Below are 22,640 nucleotides of genomic sequence, written 5' to 3' on the forward strand. Positions count from 1 at the left end.
GTAGCCTTCCACTTGCGGAAGGAAAGGAGAGAATTGACATGTCTTCTCTGTCAACAGTCTGGGGGAAGTGGCAAATCGCTAAGGCCCAGAAGCAAATGAGATGACAGCCGGATCGTGTTGACTGAGTAGCAGTAAATGAGGCTATCAGGAGTTTGATCTTTACGTACATGTCACAATGGACAAAGTTGAACTATCACCGTGAGCACAATCGAGATAAATATTTAATGTGGCTGTAAAAAAAGATCAATGGTTGGGCAGACTCTGAAAAGGCCCACTGTAGCATAGGTCTGTGTGGATTTATAACACATAACAAGAGAGCGGTAAGACTGATGACCGCTTTCATATCAATTTCCAATTTAGCCAATAATAGTCCGTGATAAAAAAAGGGACAGGGATAAATCGTATTGGCTGGAATGAATGGTTAGTATTTTTCATTAGACCTGAGGTAGTTGAGAGGGTAATGGGTTTTATAGAGTGGGATACGATTAGAGCACTACTCCTGGAAGAGAGTCTGCATACAGAACTCATATTGAAATGGTCACATAGTTGATCATTCAGGGAACATCACCTACTATGCCTTCAGAAAGTATTCCTACCCCCTCGATTTATTCCGCATTATGTCGTTTTACAGGCTGAATTGTCACCCATCTACACACAATACCCCATAATGACAAAGGGAAGATATTTTTTTAGACATTTTAGCAAATTTATAGACAATTTAAGACCGACATATATAATTAATATAAGTATTCACACCCCCAAGCCAATACTTTGTTAAAAGCATCTTTGTGATGCTTTTTTTTGTGACAGTGATTACAGGTGTGTGTCTTCCTGGGTAAGTCTCTAAGAGCTTTCCACACTTGGATTGTGCAGCATTATTCACTTCAATATTCTTCAAGCTCTGTCAAATTGGTTGTTGATCAATGCTAGACAACCATTTTCACGTCTTGCCATAGATTTTCTAGTAGACCTATGTCAAAACTGTAACTCGGCCAATCGGGAACATTCCCTGTCTTCTTGGTAACCAGCTCCAGTGTAGATTTGGCATTGTGTTTTAGGTTATTGTCCTATTGAAAGGGGAATTCATCTCCCAGTGTCTGGTGGAAAGCAAACTGAACCAGGTTATCCTCTAGGATTTTGAATCAGATTCTATTAGTCACATGCGCCGAATACAACAGGTTAACAACACCTTAAAGTGAAATGCTTACTTACCAGCCCTAACCGACAGTGCAGTTTTAAAAAATACAGATAAGAATAAGAGATAAAAGTAACAAGTAATTAGAGAGGAGCAGTAAAAAAATAACAATATATACAGGGGGGTGCCGGTACAGAGTCAATGTGCGGGGGCACCGGTTAGTTGTAGTATGTACATGTCTCATTAGTATGTACATTCAATAGCATGTACATTCTCATTATCATGAGACACTCTACCTCAGGTGACCAATGGCTCGAGACTTCTTTAGATATCGTGCACCAGCTGTTATTTACATATTTAAATACATAGACCGCCGCCCCTGGTCTTACCAGACGCCACTGTTCTATGTACCGATGCCGGTACATGGTGTAACCAGCCAGCTGTATGTTGATATTGTCATCGTTTAGCCACGACTCCGTGAAGCATAAGATGTTACAGTTTTTAATGTCCCGATAATGTCCCGTAATCATCCCAAAAACTTGTCAATTTTATTGTCCAAAGATTGCATGTTTGTGAGCAGAATTGAGGGGAGTGGGGGTTTATTCGATCGCCTCCTACTCCTCAGAAGGGAGCCCGCCCTCTAGCCTCTCTTTCTCCAGCTCCTCTTCATGCAAATCACAGGGGACGGAGCCTGTTCCCAAGGGAGCCGTATATCCTCCGCCTCGGGCTCGTCAGAGTCGTGAACGAAGAAAAAGGATTCTGCTAGTCTGTGGTGAATAATTACAGTCCTGATGTCTAGAAGTCATTTTCGGTCATAAGAGATGGTAGTGGCAACATTATGTACAAAATAGAAAAAAATAAGTCACAAACAACGCAGATAAATGAACAAAAAAACACAATCGGTTGGGGGCAAAACGTCTGCCTTCTGTTCAGGTGCCAATTTATCCTCCTGATTTTGCCTGTGCTTTGCGCAATTCCATTTTTTTTATCCTGAAAAACTCCCCAGTCCTTAACAATTACAAGCATACCCATAACATGACGCATCCACCACTATGCTTGAAAATATGAAGAGTGGTATTTTATTTTTATATTATTTATTTTTATAGAATATTTTTATTCTGTATAGGCTTCCTCCTTTTCACCCTGTCAATTAGGTTAGTATTGTGGAGTAATTACACTGTTGTTGATCCATCCTCAGTTTTCTCCTATCCTAGCCATTAAACTCAGTAAATGTTTTAAAGTCTCCATTGGCCTCATGGTGAAATCCCTGAGTGGTTTCCTTCCTCTCCGGCAACTGAGTTAGGAAGGACACCTGTATCCTTGTCGTGACTGGGTGTATTGATACACCATCCAAAGTGTAATTAATAACTTCACTATGCTCAAATGGATATTCAAATGTCTGCTTTTTAATTTGTTTTACACATCTACCAAAAGGTTCCCTTCTTTGCGAGGCATTGGGAAAAGATCCCTGGTCTTTGTGGTTGAATCTGTGTTTGAAATTCACTGCTCGACTGAGAGACCTTACAGATAATTGTATGTGTGGGGTACAGAGTAAATCCAGGCAATTTATTTTATGAGTTGTTAGGCACATTTTTGACTCCGGAACTTATTTAGGCTTGCCATAACAAAGGGGTTGAACACTTTCAGCTTTAATTTTATTTTAATTTGTACAAATGTCAATAAACATAATTCCACTTTAACATAATGGGGTACTGTGTGTAGGCCAGTGACAAAATATCAATTGAATCCATTTTAAATTCAGACTGTAACACAACAAAATGTGGGAAAAGTCAAGTGGTGTGAATACTTTCTGGAGGCACTGTATGCTATCAAATGACTCGGAGGATACTCAACATGCGGTTGCTGAGGGATGCGCGAGTGTGCGTGGGTGCATTTGGTGTGTTGTGTGCATGCATGTCTGCGCTCATGTTTGTATTTGATCTGGCATATGTATATGTCTTGTATGCACCACATGTTGCAGCAGAGGTGTCAGTGGAGTATTGCTTTAGTGAGATCTACAGCAGTGTGGTCAGGGGAGTATTGCTTTAGTGAGATCTCCAGCAGTGTGGTCAGGGGAGTATTGCTTTAGTGAGATCTACAGCAGTGTGGTCAGGGGAGTATTGCTTTAGTGAGATCTACAGCAGTGTGGTCAGGGGAGTATTGCTTTAGTGAGATCTCCAGCAGTGTGGCCAGGGGAGTATTGCTTTAGTGAGATCTACAGCAGTGTGGTCAGGGGAGTATTGCTTTAGTGAGATCTACAGCAGTGTGGTCAGGGGAGTATTGCTTTAGTGAGATCTACAGCAGTGTGGTCAGGGGAGTATTGCGTTAGTGAGATCTACAGCAGTGTGGTCAGGGGAGTATTGCTTTAGTGAGATCTCCAGCAGTGTGGTCAGGGAGTATTGCTTTAGTGAGATCTACAGCAGTGTGGTCAGGGGAGTATTGCTTTAGTGAGATCTACAGCAGTGTGGTCAGGGGAGTATTGCTTTAGTGAGATCTCCAGCAGTGTGGTCAGGGAGTATTGCTCTAGTGAGATCTACAGCAGTGTGGTCAGGGGAGTATTGCTTTAGTGAGATCTCCAGCAGTGTGGTCAGGGAGTATTGCTTTAGTGAGATCTACAGCAGTGTGGTCAGGGAGTATTGCTTTAGTGAGATCTCCAGCAGTGTGGTCAGGGGAGTATTGCTTTAGTGAGATCTCCAGCAGTGTGGTCAGGGGAGTATTGCTCTAGTGAGATCTACAGCAGTGTGGTCAGGGGAGTATTGATCTAGTGAGATCTACAGCAGTGTGGTCAGGGGAGTATTGCTTTAGTGAGATCTACAGCAGTGTAGTCAGGGGAGTATTGCTCTAGTGAGATATACAGCAGTGTGGTCAGGGGAGTATTGCTTTAGTGAGATCTACAGCAGTGTGGTCAGGGGAGTATTGCTTTAGTGAGATCTACAGCAGTGTGGTCAGGGTAAGCCGAGAGGTGTCTTTCTAGCAGGTAGTTAGTTCCGCTTTCATTCCAATCCTCTCCTTGATACTCCCCTTCCTGCTTTCCTTCCTTCCTTCCCTCCCTCCGCTCTCAACCATAACACCACAGCCTGGGCTCCCAGTAATGGAAATTGACAGAACAGCTCCAGGTGACAATATAAATGTCAGCGCAATTACGCCGGGGAGAGAGAGCTAGGCAAACAGGTGGGGCTTGTGTGTGTGCAGCCACAAGTGAAAATGATGGCTAATAGTACCTAAGTAGACATTTCTTCTGTGTTATCCCTCTCTCTGAAAGTATATCGCTCTCTCTCTCCCTCTCTTTTCCCCTCAGTTTGTGTATTTCCAAAATGCTACCTGCAACATTTGTGAGTATGCTCTAATGGTCCAGAGATTTTTTACATAATTATAGGTCTGGTTAAAATGGCTGTAAGATGCAAACTAGGACATGAATAAACATGACAGTTGGTGACAGAGCTGTTAGTGGTAAACAAGGGGCTCTTTCTGAGTGAGAAGGGTTGAAGATGTTAATGTAGGCAAACACACACACACACAAGCACTTGTTCATACAAACTACATATTAGCAAACAAATGGGATGCTATGCAAAGGACATGCAGATGATTGCTATTGACTTGAATGTTGAGTAGCGATTCAAACAAATGTTCATACATCGGCATGAGCTAAATGTCTTTGGCCAAAAGCTCTCTTCTACCTGTGTGCAGAACATCCAGCAGACTCATGAGAGCTGATATACCGCATGCCATTTCACCCAACTGGTACACCGCATGCCATTTCCCCCAACTGGTACACCGCATGCCATTTCACCCAACTATTATATCGCATGCCATTTTACCCAACTGTTACACCGCATGCCATTTCACCCAACTGTTATACCACATGCCATTTCACCCAACTGGTACACCGCATGCCATTTCACCCAACTGGTACACCGCATGCCATTTCACCCAACTGGTACACCGCATGCCATTTTACCCAACTATTATACTGCATGCCATTTTACCCAACTGTTACACCGCATGCCATTTCACCCAACTGGTACACCGCATGCCATTTCACCCAACTATTATACCGCATGCCATTTTACCCAACTGTTACACCGCATGCCATTTCACCCAACTGTTATACCGCATGCCATTTCACCCAACTGTTATACCACATGCCATTTCACCCAACTGTTACACCGCATGCCATTTCATCCAACTGTTACACCGCATGCCATTTCACCCAACTTTTACACCGCATGCCATTTCATCCAACTGTTACACTGTATGCCATTTCACCCAACTGTTACACGCCGCATGCCATTTCACCAAATTGTTACACCGCATGCCCTTTCACCCAACTGTTACACACTGCATGCCATTTCACCCACAGATAATCGTCGCTAGAGGGAGGTGATCGGTGGCTCTGCTATCGCGACTAGTCCTTGCTGGTGGGAATGTTATGGGAAAGGCATGGTTAACCCTACGAGAGCTGTGCTACTCTTTAGACTAGAGAGAGCGGGGATTAAATATGTTATGAGGTCAGGGGGTGGTGGCGCTGAAGTGGTTCATACCTCTCCTGTATGGAAATACAGTGTTAACCCTACGAGAGCTCTGCTACTCTATAGAGATACAGAGGCAGACTATAGTATGCGATGAGGACAGTACTGGCACTGAAGTGGTTCATGCCTCTTCTGTACCGGAGGCAGAAACATAAACAGGCTCGAGATGAAACAACAGCCAGTGGACTGGCTGGTTGCTAGGTGACAAATTATGAGCGGGGAGAGGAGATGCAAGTGGAAGGGAGAGGAGGAATTGATTTGACGACTATTCTGCATTCTAGTGGCTTCCTCTCTGTGTCGATGAAGGTTGACGCTGTGGGATGGAGAGAGGAAGAGATGGAAGGGGAGGGAGAGGGGGCATAATTGCAGTTGTTAGTTTGATGACGCCAAACAGAGAGGGATAGAAAAACAGCAGGAGAAGAGATGCAGAAGAATGTCCAAGAAGCCCCGCTATTGATTGTGGTGCCGGTTGTTCTTTCTGCTGCCTATGGAATGATTCAATCATTCCTCATCCCATACAGAGGTAGAGCTAGCATTTTAAAGCCCCTGATTCTCAAGCTCCAGTGTGTGTGTGTGCATGTGTGTGTCTGCACATGATTATGTCAAATCAAATCAAAGTTCATTGGTCTGGCGGGTGCAGAGAAATGCTTGTGTTGCTAGCTCCTAACAGCACAGTAGAATGTCAAACAAGTGCAAGAATAATCGAAAAACTAAAAACAAGAGTGTGTGCCTCTTCATGCATGAGTGTGCGCGCACTCTGTACATGCACAGTGTGTCCTGCCTGCAGCACATCAAAGGCAATGTGTTGGAGGAGCTGAACTCAGGGCACTGGGAACCTCAGGGCAGTGCGCTCAGAGCAGTGCGCTCAGCACCTAAGAACAAGACAAATCTGTTTGACAAATCTGTTTGATTGTTGGCTGGAACCAAGGTCTAATTATATAGAAGGGGAAAAAAGACATGGGATAGAGCACTAGATAGAGAGAGAAAGAGAAAGTGAATGAGCAGAGCGCGAGAGGGAGAAAAAGAAAGAGAGCGAATAGGAAAGGTGTTCAAGACTTCAAATGTCTCAGTCACCAGGCGTAAGCTAAGCCTTCTCCCCAGTTCGCAGACACACAAGCAGCAAATACTTTGTTTGTTAAGCCACAGAGGGAATAAAAGAAAGCCTTTCATATTCCATCACTCCCTAAACTGTGCTCTTACATCCCAGAGAAGCTTTCTCTCTTTCACTGCAGGTAGAGTGTCATACACGTGGACACACACACACACCCAACCCTCCCATCCTCATACACTCACTGATGTCCTGCAGCTCTCCCTGTCTGGATCATGTTTCCTATTGGTTGTAGGTCCCCCCGAGGGCCTTAAGGTGCCTGTTCTGCACACAGACAGATAGACATCCCCTGACTGTGCTTACTGTATTACCCTCTTTCAGTAAGTGGTTTGGAATGAGACCTAAAGATCCAAACTGCAAGAAAGATCCATGCTCCCCTTTTCTGGCAGCAGCAGTATGTGAATATCATGTCTTTGTCTCTTCCCTGTAGCCTGTGCGTCATATCAGGTTTAGCTGTACAGTTGTTACATTTCAGTGTATTGGTATCTGCATTTCCATGGTTTACACGTTGCAAAAACCAGCCTTTCAGCAAACTTGAAGTACTAGATTCCCCTAAGAAAGTGGACAAAATCCAGCACAGATAACATAATACATTTATCCACTTAGAGCGGAAATGAACCTACTGGGCACACAATGTTTCCACGTCATTTCACTGAAATGACATTGAACCAACGTGGAAAAGGTGTTCAATTGACGTCTGTGCCCAGTGGGAATCAACTGAAGTGGGAGAGATGGGGATATTGGCAGAATCTCCTTAATGTTCATCCTCTCCTGCCGAATCCTAACATCTCTGATGGGGAGCACTCTATAATCAAAAAACAATTTCAGACAGAGAGCAAACTCAATAAGGAGGCTTCATTCATAATGAAGGAAGATGTCTTTACTCTCTCAAGTCAGTGTGTGTGTCAGTAATATCAAGGCAATTTGCTGTTCTCTCACTGATTAGGACACTGCTTCTGACCAGAGCACTATGGGTCCTGGTAAAAAAGTAGTGCACTATATATATATAGGGAAAAGGGTCCGAATTGGGACAAAGCCTAGTTGTATGGAACATGGAGAGGATATTGATTATTGAGGGTAATATACAGTGGCAAGAAAAAGTATGTGAACCCTTGAAAATCACCTGGATTTTTTGCATAAATTAGTCATCAAATTTGATCTGATCTTCATATAAGTCCCAACAATACACAAACATAGTGTGCTTAAACTAATAACACAAATTACTGTATTTGTCTTGTCTATATTGAATACATCATTTAAACATTCACAGTGTAGGTTGGAAAAAGTATGTGAACCCCTAGGCTAATGACTTTTCCAAAAGCAAATTGGAGTCAGGAGTCAGCTAACCTGGAGTCCAATCAATGAGACGATAGGGTCTAGTTTCCTGAATTTCCAGCTGACTGACTTGCCCAATGTAAACTGCCTGCTACTCAGGCCTAGAAGCCAGGATATTTATACAATTGGTAGCATTGGATAGAAAACACATTGAAGTTTCTGAAACTGTTTAAAATAATGTCTGAGGGTATAACACAATTGATATGGCAGGCAAAAATCTGAAGAAAAATCAACCGGAATGTTTTTTTTTTTTTTTAGGTTCCAGGCTCTTATAATGGAAGCCTATTGTTCCTATGTAATTCCGTCTCCCAGATTGCAATTCCTATGGCTTCCACTAGATATCAACAGTCTTTATTCAAGGTTTCAGGCTTGTTTTTTGAAAAACAAGCAAGAATTTTGAGATTTTGTTAGGAGAGCACTGGAACAATATCAATCTTTCGGTCTTTTGCTTTCCTATTGAACATACTACTTTCCGCATGAAATATTATAGTTTATTTACATTTTATAGTACCTGAGGATTAAATAGAAATGTAATTTGACTTGTTTGGACGAAGTATAGCGGTAGCTTTTTGGACTCCTTTTCCTGCATGTTGAACGAGTGGATTACTGAAATCGATGGCGCCAACTAAACTGACTTTTGGGATATAAAGAAGGATTTTATCTAACAAAACGTTGTAGCTGGGACCCTTGAGAATGGAAACAGAGGAAGATCTTCAAAAGTAAGTGATTTATTTAATCGCTATTTGTGATTTTATGAAGCCTGTGCTGGTTGTAAAATATGACATTCGCATGGAATATTTTCGCCGTAAAAAAAAAGAAGCCTATTGTAAATTGGACAAAGCAGTTAGATTAACAAGAATTTAAGATTTTAAATGATATAAGATACTTGTATATTCATGAATGTTTAATATTACGATTATTTATATGAATTGCGCGCCCTCCAATTTCACCGGATTTTGTCAGGTGGTATCCCACTAGAGGGATGCCTATCCCTAAGAATTAAGAAGAATCCTAGAGTGTCAGCTACAGACTTACAGAAATCTCTGGAACATGCTAACATCTCTGTTGACGAATCTACGATACGTAAAACACCAAACAGGAGTAGTGTTCATGGGAGGACACCACGGAGGAAGCCACTGCTGTCCAAAAAAAACATTGCTGCACGTCTGAAGTTCGTGAAAGAGCAACTGGATGTTCCACAGCGCTTCTAGCAAAATATTCTGTGGATAGATTAAACTACAGTTGAGTTGTTTGGAAGGAACACAACACTATGTGTGGAGAAAAAAAGGCACAACACATGTCAAAACCTCATCCCAACTGTCAAGTATGGTGGAGGGAGCATCATGGTTTGGGGCTGCTTTGCTGCCTCAGGGCCTGGACAGCTTGCTATCATCAACAGAAAAATGAATTCCCAAATTTTTCAAGACATTTTGTAGGAGAATGTTAGGCTATCTGTCCACCAATTGAAGCTCAACAGAAGTTGGGTGATGCAACAGGACAACGACCCAAAACACAGAAGTAAATCAACAACAAAATGGCTTCAACAGAAGAAAATATGTCTTCTGGAGTGGCCCTGTCAGAGTCCTGACCTCAACCCGATTGAGATGCTGTGGCATGACCTCGAGAGCGGTTCACACCAGTTATCATAAGAGTATTGCTGAACTGAATCAGTTTTGTAAAGATGAATGGTCCAAAATTCCTCCTGACCGTTGTGCAGGTCTGATCCGCAACTACAGAAAACATTTGGTTGAGGTTATTGCTGCCAAAGGAGGGTCAACCAGTTATTAAATCCAAGGGTTCACATATTGTTCCACTCAACACTGTGAATGTTTACACTGTGCGTTCAATAAAGACATAAAAAAAGTATTTATTATTTGCGTGTTATTAGTTTAAGCAGACTGTGTTTGTCTATTGTTGTGACCTAGATGAAGATCAGATCAAATGTTATGACCAATTTGTGCAGAAATCCAGGTAATTCCAAAGGGTTCACATACTTTTTCTTGCCACTGTATGTTTGCTATTGTGAACAGAATGAATGAAGGGCATGTTTATAAATAGACAATTGTGAATACAGAGTTGGTATGTTATGTGTCATGTAGTAGATGACATTTGTGCATGCCATTTCTTTTGTGTTACTTTGTCATGCAGTGGAGACAGTCAGCTAAGTGTCCTTGTGGATGTGTGCATGTATAGACCTATATGCTTCAATGCTTACACTCTTAGAAATAACGATTGCAAAAGGGTTCTTCGAAATGTCCCCATTGGAGAACCCTTTTGTGTCCCAGGTTTAAGGGTTCAATGTAGAACCTTCTGCGGAAAGGGTTCTACATGGAACCAAAAGGGCACTACCTGGAACAAAAAAAAGGGTTCTTCAAAGGGTTATCTTATGGGGAGAGCCAAAGAACGTTTTTAGGTTCTATACAACAGCTTTTATCGTGTAGCCACCCTCCTATTGGTCCGTTGGTCTTGCTGCATGGGTTTGCATTTTATGCATGGGGTGCTTTTGCTGCAGTATCTGTCTGTCTGTCCAGCCACTTAGCCGTGGAGTATTGCAGCACGGTCACCAGTGCTTAAAGTCTACGAACCATACATGATAGAATCTCATTATGTCACAGCCGGAGAGAAGAGGAGGAGAACCGTGGGTAGGAGGAGAGGAAACGGGAAGGGACGCCTGCCTGCCTGACTGACTCTCTGTGTTTGAAGGAGCCTCCTCCATGATGAGAGGTCACTGTGAACGTCCTTGCCTGTCCATCATCCATATACCACAGGGACCATCCACACTGCTCTCAGACACAGTCTGTTACTTCTCCCCAGCCCTGCAGTACAGCATTACCTCTCCCTACACAGGCCTACAGTACAGCATTATCTCTCCCTACACAGGCCTGAAGTACAGCATTATCTCTCCCTACACAGACATGTGGTACAGCATTATCTCTCCCTACACAGGCCTGCAGTACAGCATTATCTCTCCCTACACAGGCCTGAAGTACAGCATTATCTCTCCATACACAGGCATGCAGTACAGCATTATCTCTCCCTACACAGGCCTGAAGTACAGCTTTACCTCTCCCTAAACAGGCCTGCAGTACAGCGTTACCTCTCCCTACACAGGCCTGAAGTACAGCGTTCCCTCTCCCTACACAGGCCTGCAGTACAGCGTTACCTCTCCCTACACAGGCCTGTAGTACAGCGTTACCTCTCCCTACACAGGTCTGCAGTACAGCGTTACCTCTCCCTACACAGGCCTGCAGTACAGCGTTACCTCTCCCTACACAGGCCTGCAGTACAGCGTTACCTTTCCCTACACAGGCCTGAAGTACAGCATTATCTCTCCCTACACAGGCCTGCAGTACAGCATTACCTCTCCCTACACAGGCCTGAAGTACAGCGTTACCTCTCCCTACACAGGCCTGCAGTACAGCGTTATCTCTCCCTACACAGGCCTGCAGTACAGCATTACCTCTCCCTACACAGGCCTGCAGTACAGCGTTACCACTATTTACCACTGGGTGGAGCTGTGATTCTGAGTTGCGTTTCTTCTCTTCAGGATTCCATATCCTCTCACCTAATTCTCTGCCACATTTTCACCATTAAGAAGCTGAAAAATCCAGAGGTTTCAGGTGAGCGGTGGTGGAGGAGAAAACACACAATGAGAGAAAAAAAACAACTGAATGATTAGTCACCAGCTTGAACTGCTTGGGAAGCTCATTGTAACAACTGCGGTTTCCCAACAACACAGTAAAAGCATTTAAAATCAATGGAATGAAATCAAGCTAGGCATTAAAAAGGAATGGAAATTGTGGCTTTAGAGCTATTAGAACAGGTATAGGCTGGTGAAGACGGGGGAGAAGGCTATCCTAGCGGTATGGCATCATGTTGAAAGCAGGGTGTATAATATGAGCTGTGTGTGGGGGAGGACTGTGTGTGTGTGTGTGTGTGTGTGTGTGTGGGGGGGGGACTGTGTGTGTGTGTGTGTGTGTGTGTGTGTGGGGGGGGACTGTGTGTGTGTGTGTGTGTGTGTGTGTGTGTGTGTGTGTGTGTGTGTGTGTATACGCATTCATGCTTGTGCTCCTGCGTATGCATTTGGAAAGTATTCAGACCCATTGACTTTTCCTACATTTTGTTACGTTACAGCCTTATTCTAAAATTGATTTTTTTTAAATACAAACAATACTTCACAATGACAAAGCGAAAACAGTTTTTTCGAAATGTTTGCAAATGTATTCAAATTAACAAACAGAAATACCTTATTTACATCCTGTTTCCACTGATCATCCTCATCTACAACTTGGAGTCCAACTGTGGTAAATTCAATTGATTGGACATGTTTTGAAAAGGCACACCACACCTGTCTATATAAGGTCCCACAGTTGACAGTGCATGTCAGAGCGGGAAAAAAACCATGAGGTCAAAGGAATTGTCCGTAGAGCTCCGAGACAGGATTGTGTCGAGGCACAGATCTGGGGAAGGGTACCAGCATTGAAGGTCCCCAAGAACACAGTGGCCTCCGTCATTCTTAAGTGGAAGAAGTTTGGAACCTAGAGCTGGCCACCCGGCCAAACTGAGCCACTCGGGGGAGAAAGGCCTTGCTCAAGGACGTGACCAAGAACCCGATGGTCACTCTGACAGAGCTCAAGAGTTCCTCAGTGGAGATAGTTGTCCTTCTGGAAGGTTCTCCTATCTCTGCAGCACTCCACCAATCAGGCCTTTATGGTAGAATTGCCAGACTGAAGCCACTCCTCAGTAAAAGGCACATGACAGCGCACTTGGAGTTTGCCAAAAGGCATGTAAAGACTCTCAGGCCATAAGAAACAAGATTCTCTGGTCTGATGAAACCAAGATTAAACTCTTTGGCCTGAAGGCCAAGTATCAGGCATTCTTTAAAAGTAACTTCCTCACCATTTTAGATAAGCATGCTCCGTTCAAAAAATTCAGAACTAAGAACAGATACAGCCCTTGGTTCACCCCAGACCTGACTGCCCTCGACCAGCACAAAAACATCCTGTGGCGGACTGCAATAGCATCGAATAGTCCCCGTGATATGCAACTGTTCAGGGAAGTCCGGAACCAATACACGCAGTCAGTCAGGAAAGCTAAGGCCAGCTTCTTCAGGCAGAAGTTTGCATCCTAGAGCTCCAACTCCAAAAAGTTCTGGGACACTGTGAAGTCCATGGAGAACAAGAGCACCTCCTGCCAGCTGCCCACTGCACTGAGGCTAGGTAACACGGTCACCACCGATAAATCCATGATTATCGAAAGCTTCAATAAGCATTTCTCAACGGCTGGCCATGCCTTCCGCCTGGCTACTCCAACCTCGGCCAACAGCTCCGCCCCCCCCGCAGCTCCTCGCCCAAGCCTCTCCAGGTTCTCCTTTACCCAAATCCAGATAGCAGATGTTCTGAAAGAGCTGCAAAACCTGGACCTGTACAAATCAGCTGGGCTTGACAATCTGGACCCTCTATTTCTGAAACTATCCGCCACCATTGTCGCAACCCCTATTACCTCTCTTTCATATCGTCTGAGATCCCCAAGGATTGGAAAGCTGCCGCAGTCATCCCCCTCTTCAAAGGGGGAGACACCCTGGACCCAAACTGTTACAGACCCATATCCATCCTGCCCTGCCTATCTAAGGTCTTTGAAAGCCAAGTCAACAAACAGGTCACTGACCATCTCGAATCCCACCGTACCTTCTCCGCTGTGCAATCTGGTTTCCGAGCCGGTCACGGGTGCACCTCAGCCACACTCAAGGTACTAAACGATATCATAACCGCCATCGATAAAAGACAGTACTGTGCAGCCGTCTTCATCGACCTTGCCAAGGCTTTCGACTCTGTCAATCACCATATTCTTATCGGCAGACTCAGTAGCCTCGGTTTTTCGGATGACTGCCTTGCCTGGTTCACCAATTACTTTGCAGACAGAGTTCAGTGTGTCAAATCGGAGGGCATGCTGTCCGGTCCTCTGGCAGTCTCTATGGGGGTGCCACAGGGTTCAATTCTCGGGCCGACTCTTTTCTCTGTATATATCAATGATGTTGCTCTTGCTGCGGGCGATTCCCTGATCCACCTCTACGCAGACGACACCATTCTATATACTTTCGGCCCGTCATTGGACACTGTGCTATCTAACCTCCAAACAAGCTTCAATGCCATACAACACTCCTTCCGTGGCCTCTAACTGCTCTTAAACGCTAGTAAAACCAAATGCATGCTTTTCAACCGATCGCTGCCTGCACCCGCATGCCCGACTAGCATCACCACCCTGGATGGTTCCGACCTGGAATATGTGGACATCTATAAGTACCTAGGTGTCTGGCTAGACTGCAAACTCTCCTTCCAGACTCATATCAAACATCTCCAATCGAAAATCAAATCAAGAGTCGGCTTTCTATTCCGCAACAAAGCCTCCTTCACTCACGCCGCCAAGCTTACCCTAGTAAAACTGACTATCCTACCGATCCTCGACTTCGGCGATGTCATCTACAAAATGGCTTCCAACACCCTACTCAGCAAACTGGATGCAGTCTATCACAGTGCCATCCGTTTTGTCACTAAAGCACCTTATACCACCCACCACTGCGACTTGTATGCTCTAGTCGGCTGGCCCTCGCTACATATTCGTCGCCAGACCCACTGGCTCCAGGTCATCTACAAGTCCATGCTAGGTAAAGCTCTGCCTTATTTCAGTTCACTGGTCACGATGGCAACACCCATCCGTAGCACGTGCTCCAGCAGGTGTATCTCACTGATCATCCCTAAAGCCAACACCTCATTTGGCCGCCTTTCGTTCCAGTACTCTGCTGCCTGTGACTGGAACGAATTGCAAAAATCGCTGAAGTTGGAGACTTTTATCTCCCTCACCAACTTCAAACATCAGCTATCTGAGCAGCTAACCGATCGCTGCAGCTGTACATAGTCTATTGGTAAATAACCCACCCATTTTCACCTACCTCATCCCCATACTGTTTTTATTTATTTACTTTTCTGCTCTTTTGCACACCAATATCTCTACCTGTACATGACCATCTGATCATTTATCACTCCAGTGTTAATCTGCAAAATTGTAATTATTCGCCTACCTCCTCATGCCTTTTGCACACATTGTATATAGACTCCCCCTTTGTTTTCTACTGTGTTATTGACTTGTTAATTGTTTACTCCATGTGTAACTCTGTGTTGTCTGCTCACACTGCTATGCTTTATCTTGGCCAGGTCGCAGTTGCAAATGAGAACTTGTTCTCAACTAGCCTACCTGGTTAAATAAAGGTGAAATAAAAATAAAATAAAAAAATGGAGGAAACCTGGCACCATTCCTACGGTGAAGCATGGTGGTGGCAGCATCATGCTGTGGGGGTGTTTTTCAGCAGCAGGGACTGGGAGACTAGTCAGGATTGAGGCAAAGATGAACAAAGCAGAATACAGAGAGATCCTTGATGAAAACCTGCTCCAGAGCGCTCAGGACCTCAGACTGGGGTGAAGGTTCACCTTCCAACAGGACAACAACCCTAAGCATACAGCCAAGACAATGCAGGACTGGCATCGAGTCTCTGAATGTCCTTGAGGGTTCCAGCCAGAGCCCGTACTTGAACCCGATCAAACATCTCTGGAGAGCCATGAAAATAGATGTGCAGCAACGCTCCCCATTCAACCTGACAGAGCTTGAAAGGATCTGCAGAGAAGAATTGGAGAAACTCCCCAAATAAAGGTGTGCCAAGCTTGTAATCGGTATGTAATCAAGACAGTAATCGCTTCCAAAGGTGCGCCCGCAAGGTACTGAGTAAAGGGTCTGAATACTTATGTAAATAAGGTATTTCAGTTATTTATTTGTAATACATTTGCAAAAATGTATTGTGTGTAGATTTTAGAATACGGCGGTAACATAACAAAATGTGGAAAAAGTCAAGGGGTCTGAATACTTTCCGAATGGACTGTATGTGTGTGTGTGTGTGTGTGTGTGTGTGTTCTCCTGCATGTGTATGGGTAGCATGATCTGCTCCCAGAGGATTTTTTTGATTAGCAAGGAGTAGAGTGAGTTGCAGGTTAGGTCTGACAGGTCAGGTCAATGCCATCAATATCCTCCCTCAGCCAACCAGGCAGTTAGTGGGGTGAAGGTAGTGTAAACGTAGAGCTCCTTAATGCATAGGGTTCCCCTCACGCCAACAACAAGAATACATAGAGGTCTCCTTTTCTCTGGGGATTACTCGAGCAGAGGTTGAGGGCATGTCCACTATGACAAAGGTCTTTGTGTCGTCCTATAGGCTATTATTAAGAAGTGTCATTACAGTAGCATAATATAATGCCTCTCAAAAAATCAAATACTGGCAATGTACACTCCCTCTGCATGTAGTTGGACTGTTTGGCTCTATAGTCCAGTATTTTGGATTTGAGATCAAACGTTTTATATGAGGCGACTGTGCACAGAATGCCACCTTTTTATTTGAGGATATTTTCATACATACAATATATCTTTTACAGTTTATAAATGAAAGCACTCTATGTATCTAGTGGGTCCAACTGTACGTGTCATTATTATTTAGACAAATTCACTTATTGTGCATTTAAATAGTCAAAGGTCTAGTTTTTATTCATGCAATAACTACATACAGTTTGTTACTACAGTTACTTGTTTGTTGTGTTTCAGATTATGTTTAGTCCAATAGAAACAAATGGTAAATAATGTATTGTCATTTTGGAGTCACTTTTACTGTAAATTGTAAATAAGAATAGAATCGTTTCCTGAACACTACAATAATGTGGATGCTACTTCACCATCATTACAGATTATCCTGAATGAATCGTAAATAATGATGAGTGAGAAAGTTCCAGAGGCATAGATATCTTAGTCCCCCCCCACCCCCTCCCAAAAAATTCTAACCTCTCATGTTATTAGTAACAGCTACCGTGTTTTGGGGGTATGATCTTTGTACCTCTGTAACTTTCTATAGCTGTATGTGTGTATGTGTGTTTTACAGCTGTCCAGGCGTGTGTGTGTGTGTGTGTATGTGTGTGTGTATGTGTGTGTGTATGTGTGTATGTATGTGTGTGTGTATGTGTGTGTATGTGTGTATGTATGTATGCATTCATGCATGCATGTATAGATGTATGTATGTATAGATGTGTTTGTAGTATAGCTGAGTATGTGTGGTATAGCATAGCTCAGTGTGGATCATTACAGTGGGACTGGTGGTGGGAGGGTGGGATCAGGGACAAAATCTCTAGAATCATGTCAGCTTTCCAAACTCATTAAATCTGTTTCAACCTGGTGAGCAAAAGCCCTCGCAGCAAAAAATATCTGACCCCTGCCATGTGGGAAGAATGGAGCTGCATTAGAAAGCCGATGTTTTACTTGCTCCTGACCAATTGTGCTATTTTGTGTCTTTTTTTTGTGTCTTTTTTTGCGCTGACATGAACTTTTTTTTGTACATAATGTTTACGCCATCGTTTCCAATGACCAAATAGAGCTTCTAGATATTAGAACAGTTTTCACAAACCTTCACTTGGATGAGGACTTCTACTTTGAGGCAAAAGACATGTTGATTTCTCTGGACCAGGCCCAAATCCCCGACAATCGAAGGAGGAGAAGACAGCACTATATAGAGGCAGGTGCACGGGCACCCTGAAGAGACTGCGGCGGCGAGTGAATAAATCGTCTCCACCCTCTGTTCTATTGGCGAATGTCCAATCGCTGGAGAATAAACTGGACGAGCTCCGTTCGAGACTATCCTATCAACAGGACAGTAAGAAATGTAATATGTTATGCTTCTCGGAGTCATATTATCCAAGGACATGGATAATATACATATAGCTGGTTTTTCTATGCATCGGCAGAACAGTAAGATCAAGGAGTGTCTCTCTTTGTTGACAACAGCTGGAGTGCAATCTCTAATATTATATTAAGAAAGTCTCAAGGTTCTGTTCGCCTTACTTAGAATAAGCTGTGGAACATACTACCTAACAAGAGAGATTTCATCTGTATTTTTGTAGCTGTCTATTTACCACCATAAACTGATTCTGTCTCTAAGACCGCACTTAACGAGCTGTATACGGTCATAAGCAAAGAAGAAAATGCTCTTGCAGAACTCTGGATGCCAGTGATTTAATGCAGGGAAATTGAAATCAGATTTACCTCATTTCTACCAGAAAGTCATGAGTGCAACTACAGGAGAAAAAAAACACTAGATCTTTACTCCACACACAGAGATGCAATCAAAGCTCTCTTGCCCTCCATTTGGCAAATCTGACCATAACTCCTGACTCCTGCTTACAAGCAAAAACTCAAACAGGAAGTACCAGTGACACGCTCAATACAGAAGTGGTCCGATGAAACGGACGCTAAACTACAGGACTGTTTCGCTAGTGACCGTACATACATATCCCAACCAGAAGCCATGGATTACAGGCAACATCTGCACTGAACTAATGACTAGAGCTGCTGCTTTCAAGGAGCGGGACAATAATCCGGGCGCTTATAAAATATCCCACTGCACCCTCCAACGAACCATCAAACAGGCAAAGCATTAATACAGGACTAAAATCAAATTATACTACAGCAGCTCTGATGTTCATAACAGGGTTGCAAACTATTCCAGATTACAAAGGGAAACCCAGCCGAGAACTAACGAGTGACGCAAATCTATCAAACGAGCTAAATGCCTTCTATGCTTGCTTTGAGGCAAGCAACACTGAACCATGTGTGAGAGCACCAGCTGTTTTCAGATGACGATATGATCACTCTCTCCATAGCCGATGTGAGTAAGACCTCCATCAGGCCAGACGGATTACCAGGACACGTACTCAGAGCATGCGCTACCAGCTGGAAGTGTCTTCACTGAAATGTTCAACCTATCCACAACCCAGTCTGTAATACCTACATTTTTTAACAAACCACCATAGTCCCTGTGACCAAGAACGCCATGGTAACCTATCTAAATGACTAGCTCCCATAGCACTCATATATGCAGCCATAAAATGCTTTGAAAGGTTGGTCATGGCTCACAACACCATAATCCCAAAAACCCTGGCCTCACTCCAATTCCCATATTACACAAGCTCTATTGCAATCCACACTTCCCTTTCCCACCTGGATAAAAGGAACACCTACAGTTGAAGTCGGAAGTTTTACATACAACTCAGCCAAATACATTTAAACTCCGTTTTTCATAATTCCTGACATTTAATCCTAGTAAAATTCCCAGTTTTAGATCAGTTAGGATCACCACTTTATTTTAAGAATGTGAAATGTTAGAATAATAGTAGAGAGAATCATTTATTTCAGCTTCTATTTCTTTCATCACATTCCCAGTGGGTCAGAAGTTTACATACACTCAATTAGTATTTGGTAGCATTGCCTTTAAATTGTTTAACTTGGGTCAAATGTTTTGGGTAGCCTTCCACAAGCTTCCCACAATAAGTTGGGTGAATTGTGGCCCATTCCTCCTGACAGAGCTGGTGTAACAGAGTCAGGTTTGTAAGGCCTTCTTGCTCGCACATGCTTTTTCAGTTCTGCCCACACATTTTCTATATGATTGAGGTGAGGGCTTTGTGATGGTTACCCCAAAACCTTGACTTTGTTGTCCTTAAGCCATTTTGCCACAACTTTGGAAGTATGCTTGGGGGTCATTGTCCATTCGGAAGACCCATTTGCGACCAAGTTTTAACTCCCTGACTGATGTCTTGAGATGTTGCTTCAATATATCCACATAACTTTCCTAGATCTTGATGCCATCTATTTTAGTGCACCAGTCCCTCCTGCAGCAAAGCATCCCCACAACATGATGCTGTGCTTCAAGTTTGGGTAGTGTTCTTCGGCTTGCACGCCTCCCCCTTTTCCCTCTAAATGTAACGATGGTCATTATGGCCAAACAGTTATATTTTTGTTTCATCAGAGTAGAGGACATTTCTCCAAAAAGTACCATCCACCGTCTGGCTTTTTGATGGCGGTTTTGAGGCAGTGGCTTCTTCCCTCTTCCTTTACTGTGGATATAGATATTTTTGTACCTGTTTCCTCCAGTATCTTCACAAGATCCTTTGCTGTTGTTCTTGGATTGATTTGCACTTTTGGCACCAAAGAACATTCATCTCTGGGAGACAGAACGCGTCTCCTTCCTGAGCGGTATGACAGCTGCATGGTCCCATGGTGTTTATACTTGCATACTGTTGTTTGTACAGATGAACGTGGTACCTTCAGGCGTTAGGACATTTTTCCCAAGGATGAACCAGACTTGTGGAGGTCTACAACTTTTTTTCTGATGATGATGATTTCTTTTGATTTTCCCATGATGCCAAGCAAAGAGCCCTTGAAATACATCCACAGATACACCTCCAATTGACTCAAATGATGTCAATTAGCCTATCCGAAGCTTCTAAAGCCATGACATAATTTTCTGGAATTTTCCAAGCTGTTTAAAGGCACAGTCAACTTAGTGTATGTAAACTTCTGACCCACTGAAAATGTGATATAGTGAAATAGTCTCTGTAAACATTTGTTGGAAAAATTACTTGTGTCATTCACAAAGTAGATGTTCTAACCGACTTGCCAAAACTAAAGATTGTTAACAAGAAATTTGTGGAGTGGTTGAAAAATGAGTTTTAGTGGCTCCAACCTAAGTGTATGTAAACTTCCGACTTCAATTGTATATGAGAATGCTGTTCTTTGACTACAGCTCAGGGTTCAACACCATAGTGCCCTCCAAGCTCATCACTAAACTAAGGAGCCTGGGACTGAACACCTCCCTGTGCAACTTGTTCCTGGACTTCCTGATGGACTGCCCCCAGCTTGTGAGGGTAGGAAATAACACATCTGTCACGCTGACCCTCAACACGGGGGCCCCTCAGGGGTGCATGCTCAGTCCCTTCCTGTACTCCCTATTCACCCACTGTGTGGCCACGCACGACTCCACCATTAATAAGTTTGTCAACAGCATGATGGTGGTAGGCCTGATCACCAAGGATAATAAGACAGCCTATAGGGAGGTCAGAGACCTGGCAGTGTGGTGCCAGGACTACAACCTTTCCATCAATGTGGAGCGGTTTGTGGACTACAGGAAACGGGGGGGGAGGGAGGACACGCCCCCATTCACATCGACAGGGCTGGAGTGGAGCGAGTTGAGAGCTTCATGTTCTTCAGTGTCCACTTCACTAAGGACCTATCATGGCCCAAACACACCAACACAGTCGTGCAGAGGACATGACAATGTCTCTTCACCCCCAGGACGCTCTCAGATCCTCAAACAGTTCTACAGCTGCACCATTGAGAGCATCTTGACTGGCTGCATCACCTCTTGGTATGGAAACTGCTCGAATTCCAACCGCAAGGCGCTACAGAGGGTAGCGGTTACGACCCAATATGTCACTGGGGTCGAATTCCCTGCCATCCAGGACCTCTATAGCAGGCGGTGTCAGAGAAAGGCCCTAAAGATTGTCAAGAACTCCAGCTACCCAAGTCATGGACTGTTCTCTCTGCTACTGCACAGCAAGTGGTAGCAGAGTGCCAAGTCTGGGACCAAAAGACTCCTGTACATCTTGGTGTTCATAAGACTGCTGAGCAGTTAGTCAAATTGCCTCCGTGACTACTTACATTGACCCTCTTTATTTTTGGCAATGACTCTCTTACACTGGCTCCATGCACACTCACTATACTCTACCCAGACACTCACACATACAGTACTAAACTGACAATCCAACACGCACACACACACACACACACACACACACACACACACACACACACACACACACACACACACACACACACACACACACACACACACACACACACACACACACACACACACACTCACACTGCTGCTACTCTGTTTATTATATATCCTGATTGCCTAGTCACTTTTACCCATACCTACATGTACACACTGTATTGCCTCAACTACCTCATACCCCTGCACATTGACGCGGCGCATGTGACCAATAACTATTGATTTGAGGGGGAGTGGGGAGGGGTGTTCCTAATGGTTGGTGTACTTAGTGTACATGCACCAGTATGAATTAATGATTTTGCAACTCCCCAGCAAATCTCTCTGTCAGTGTGCGAGCATGCCTTTCCAGTGTCAAAGGCTTTGCCCCCCCAAGTTAAGCTCACAGGAGAAAGACGGGGAAGGGACATTAGCTACATGGCTATTTAAGCTACATGACTTTAGTGGCTCAATCTCTGCGTTTGCAGCAGGAATGACTGCTATGAAAGCCGATACATATTAAACTAGCTGGTCTGGAGAGATACTTATGAAAGATGATGCCACCAACTTACTGCACCATTGAGGCTCCTCTACCGGCAACACAACTTTTCTTTCTCCTGCCTGAGACTGAATTCTGCAGTCATTAAAAAGTCCAGGGAAGTTTGACGCACCTGTTTTGTTTCCAGGGGAGAGGAAGTAAAGGCTTTGTGTAAATGTTTGCCGCGGCGCTGGACAAAGGAGGTGAGGTTGTTTATTTTTTTGTTTGTTAATGCATTCAAATCAGTCCTGGTTGCAATACGGGGCCTTTACAATGGCTATTATTAGGGCTGACAAGCCATTCATTCC

General features: G+C 43.9%; 1 protein-coding gene across 5 annotated transcripts in view; it reads right to left on the reverse strand.

The window, feature by feature from the left end:
• The window catches only part of LOC112261015 (neurexin-2-like), a 935,354-nt gene that overhangs the window by 485,700 nt on the left and 427,014 nt on the right, over nucleotides 1-22,640 (reverse strand). The gene's annotated exons all lie outside the window — the stretch shown is intronic.

Source organism: Oncorhynchus tshawytscha, linkage group LG10 (genome assembly GCF_018296145.1).
Source record: "Oncorhynchus tshawytscha isolate Ot180627B linkage group LG10, Otsh_v2.0, whole genome shotgun sequence".
NCBI classification, from domain to species: Eukaryota; Metazoa; Chordata; class Actinopteri; order Salmoniformes; family Salmonidae; genus Oncorhynchus; species Oncorhynchus tshawytscha.